The following is a 4,601-nucleotide window of genomic DNA, read 5'->3' on the forward strand; positions in this document are numbered from 1 at the left end:
AGCATCTGAGTTATTTCCATTTGTGGGTTGTTACAGATATCACTACCATTAACAGTTTCACACATGTCTCTTGGTATAAACATTCACCTTCAGTAGATAATTCCAAACAGATTTCCAAAGTGGTTGTAGCAATTTACAATCTCACCGGCTCTGAATAGGGTTCCCACTTTACATTTTAGTCTCAATTTTTAATCTTTATTAGCAAGGTTGGGAGCTCAGAAGCATCACCTCTGTCCAAATGCAGCGTAGGGATTTTATATATTCCACCCCAGGTAACTAAGCTGTCTTTGGGGTCTCTTGTCATTGTGACCTACTCCCTAAATGTAACTGTTCACACCCTGGCTGGAAGTGTATGCTATGAACATAGATAATTTAATAACATATGGCAGCATACCAGTGTGATGATTTCATGTATGAAAACCACTTTAAAATCATGTTAATAAATCATTGTTGATTCACTGGCCTGAAAAGAGCAATGTCAAAGTAAGCCATTGAGAGGATGAGACATTAAGCCTGGACACTATGCTAAAATGAACACTGAGGTCTTCCTAATGTATCTAATGCTTATCATAGTGTTTGGATGAAAGATATCAGACCTTTTGCAATACATCACTCTAGAAGGTAGCATTAATTAAACAGACAACAGGTGCCTGAAACTTCTGACCCATTTTTTTTTTAAGTAGGTCAAAGCCTCTTATTAAAGTTCCTTATAAATCCTAACACTCTTATTTCAGAAATTCTTATGAACTATTCCTACTTTTTACTCAGTTAAGAGAAAACCTGTGAGATATGATCATTTACCTTAAATAATCCTGGGTCCAGGAACAATTCCAGAAATAAATTTGCAAAATTAAATGTCTATTACTTTAACTTGTCTTTGAAAAGTTCAGTGAGACTTTGGAGATGGTGTGGAGTAGAAAAGAGAATGGCATTCTTAATTTATTTGTAAGTAATGTACATGTATCTATAATTTTTCGTCTTGCTGATGTTAAGGAGAAACTGAACAAGCCAGTTCAACCTGTAGCCTTCAAAGAGAACCTCCCCTCTTTGCCTCATACACCTTAAATGGGTGAAGAAGAAATGGAGATGTAATCTCTCAATAATGAATGGAAGATTAAGGATTAAGAGAGGCTTAATCTCTATCGTATTTCCAGTACCCAAAGTTCTTTTCTCCCCCACAGTTTCTTTAACCACAAAGTCCATTATCAACCTCTTGATTTTCTTTTTTTCTCTTTTTTATTACATGAATGGTCACTAATTTCCCAAACGGCATCAGTGTTCTTCATTACTTTTTCTTTGGCCCATGGAGTCATGTGTAGAATGGTGCTGATATCAAGTGTCTGGTGATAGTAAAAAAAAATAAACACACCCAGTAACCTAAAAGTGAGGTATTCACGTTCAAATCTACTCATGCTGTCTTCTTGCCATTTGCTCTCCACGGCATCCATTGACTTAGTTGATTTAGATAATACATTTGGCATAGACCCTGGCGAGTTTTTCAAGAAACACTAGAAATCCTTGGTAGGCAGTGAAAAAGAAGGAAAGCAAGAGTGGGTTAAGGAAGGAAGAGGAAGTATGGGCAAATGAGAGTCCCTCTTATACCTTTTCACAGGCCTAAGTCAGTACACGTGCGACCGGTAGGTTTAAAGAGGGGTCTTTTTATGAGGGCAGAAAGCAGCTTCCTCCTGTCCCTCAGACTGAAAACCCTCTGTCAGGGAAGGGTGGAGACATATCAGCTATCTTCCAGTCTGACCCCCACCCCCGCCCCAAGCTACTCTGGCTGCTCTAGAGTTGGGGAAGAGAGGAAAAAGAAAGGGTAGAAAAAGTCTTATTTGACTGGAATGGTTTGATCTGAACCTTATATACGTAAATAATAATAAAAGTAGATATATCTGAAATTTTGCGCTTAGTGAATATTTAAAACTGACTTGTGTGTGTGTGAGCTGTTATTGTGGATCTCATGTGTGAATATCACCTCCCCCACCTTCCCATCACTGAAAATTGCTCACTTGCAGTTTCCTTAACTCCGGGAACCCTTCCATCTATTTACAACACCCCCTTCGGCAAGATCTTGCTGGGCAGAAGGGGGGCTGGGCAGGAAGAATGAAGGTTATATTATAAAATTTGTTCAGGGGTCTGAGTCTGAAAACAATCACTGGCATGAATTTTAATTTTCAACCATTATATTTCATCCTTACATTAGATAACAAATGATTAAAAGGTACAGTTGGGGTTTGTTGTTGTTTTTGGCAATGGCAGCTTTCTTTCTAGGTGGTAAAGATGTGAAATTAATGGGGCACCTGGGTGGCTCAGTCAGTTAAGCATCCGACTTCATCTCAGGTCATGATCTTACAGTCTGTGAGTTCAAGCCCCGCGTCAGGCTCTGTGCTGACAGCTCAGAGCCTGGAGCTTGCTTCAGATTCTGTGTCTCCCTCTCTCTCTCTGCCCCTCCCCTGCTCATGCTCTGTCTCTCTCTGTCTCAAAAATAAATAAAAACTTTAAAAAAATATTTTAAAAAGATGTGAAATTAATAATATACATCCTTGAAACTTGATTTACTCTCTTCTCTCTTCTTTTCACAGTGGGAAAACAAAAATCCAAGCTTATACAGTTATTTTGTAGCAGATTAAATTCTAGAAAGAGGGTCTCCTACATCCTAGGCCACTGTTCTTTCAACATTGTGCCTTTAGGGTGGATACTTAAAAAAATGATTGGTTTATGAGTGATGCTAGTGTTTCTTTGCCTGGCCTATCTTAAAGTACTTTAAATACCTTCTAAAGTACTAACTCCCTTAGTACTGTTCTAACTCGACTCTTAAACCATCTTTAAAAAAAAAAAATGCTTATTTTATTTATTTTGAGACAGGGGAGGGGCAAAGAGAGAGAGGGAGAGAGAGAATCCTTAGCAGGCTCCATGCTCAGTGTGTCAGGGCTCAATTCCACAAACCGTGAGATCAAGACCTGAGCCAAAATCAAGAGTTGGACGCTTAAGCGACTGAGCCACCCAGGTGTCCCTTAGCTAATCTTTTTAAGATTGTCTTTTCCAGCTTAAGTGAAGGCAGAGGACAACTGATGTCAGAGAAATTGTGATATTTTTAAAAATAAGTTTAACTAAGGAATCTAAAGGTCCCTTACAGTTTAAAAAGTGAGCAAATTGTGTGCGTGTATTTATGACACATATTGTTATGACGATTTCTGGTTTTCCTAAGGAACAAAGGTGGAGGCCAAACAATTGCATACTTAATGATAGTGTTAAATTCTCCATGCTACTTAAAATCCGTATACTAGCATTGCTATAATCATCAATTCGTAAACCAAATATGAATTGATAGAAAAATTTAAATTCTAGGCCATTCCTCTTGCCTTATTTTTTATTTTAGTATTTCTCCCTATAAAGTATTCTTTAAAATGCTTAAATAATTACTGAATACATTTGGCATTCTTGGTAAACATAGGATTTGTGGTTATGGTATTTCTTACTCTGGAAAGACTTTATTCAGGCACCAACTGCAGTTAGATTATGCAAGTATTCTAATTACTTTGAGCGGAAATGATTCTTTTTCAGAACGTTTTGTAATAGTCCTGCTAAATAACTTAAAGTCATTATTTGGTCCTTCCTGGCCTCTAAGATTATTCGAAATTGAAAACGTAGCTTTGCGCAGTGGCAGCTTCGTAGCCAATGAGGTTTATCCGAGGCGCGATTATTGCTAATCGAAATTGAAAATGTAATTGGAATTATTCTTCTTTTTCAATATTATTTTTGCTGTAACTCATACCTCTCTCTTCCTCTCTTTCTGTCTCTCTCTCTCTCTCCACACACACACACACACACACACACACACACGCATATGCACATGGATACACATAACATATTTTATAGAGTTTTATTTATAGTTCTCTCTCCCAGGTATTTTATATATAATACATTTGTGTATCTAAGCAATTTTTTTATACTGATGAAATATCATCATCCAATACTTACAGGCTTATAGAGCCACCACAGAAGAATAAGTGAGCAAGCATTTTGTTATTTTAGAGGGTCAAACTAAGACCAATATCTAGAAATTACTGGAAGCAGATCTCAGCACAACAGAGATTATGGCTTTCTCCCAATCAGAACTATTAAAACATAGAAATGGCTTCTTGGTGAGGAAGTGAGGCCTCTATTAACAGAAGGATTTAAGCAGAGCCTGATTTTATTTGTATTGAGAGAATCCTAATGGGCTTTAGTTGAAGTAGAAGACATCTATAATTCCTCCAAACTCTAGGATTTTAAGATTCTTCTTTAGTTCTGAACCCAAGTCACAAATCCATATTCAGAAATGCAACTATATAACTTTAAAGGATTTGCTAACAATATGTCAGCTCCAACAACGGCTAATTGGGTCCCGATCAGGTCTGACCAGGAATTACTGCCAAAATGTACAATTAAAAATTATACAACTTGGGTGCGGGCACCAGAGATCAAGTGTTACTTCTGAATCTGCGCTGGTGACTTGAACTAGCTAGTTTCCCTCGGAGCACCGAAGTCTTAAGGCTTTGGGTTGAGAAAGATCGGGGTGTGAATGAGCTAGAGCCTTGCCCTATGAAATGAATGGCTGC

General features: G+C 37.8%; 1 pseudogene; it reads left to right on the forward strand.

Annotated features, from left to right (window-relative positions):
• Window positions 1-3,649: 3,649 nt before the first annotated feature.
• On the forward strand, window positions 3,650-3,774 carry LOC131495182 (U4 spliceosomal RNA; annotated as a pseudogene).
• The last annotated feature ends 827 nt before the right edge of the window (window positions 3,775-4,601 follow it).

The sequence above is a fragment of the Neofelis nebulosa genome, chromosome 14 (assembly GCF_028018385.1).
Source record: "Neofelis nebulosa isolate mNeoNeb1 chromosome 14, mNeoNeb1.pri, whole genome shotgun sequence".
In the NCBI taxonomy this organism is placed as follows: domain Eukaryota; kingdom Metazoa; phylum Chordata; class Mammalia; order Carnivora; family Felidae; genus Neofelis; species Neofelis nebulosa.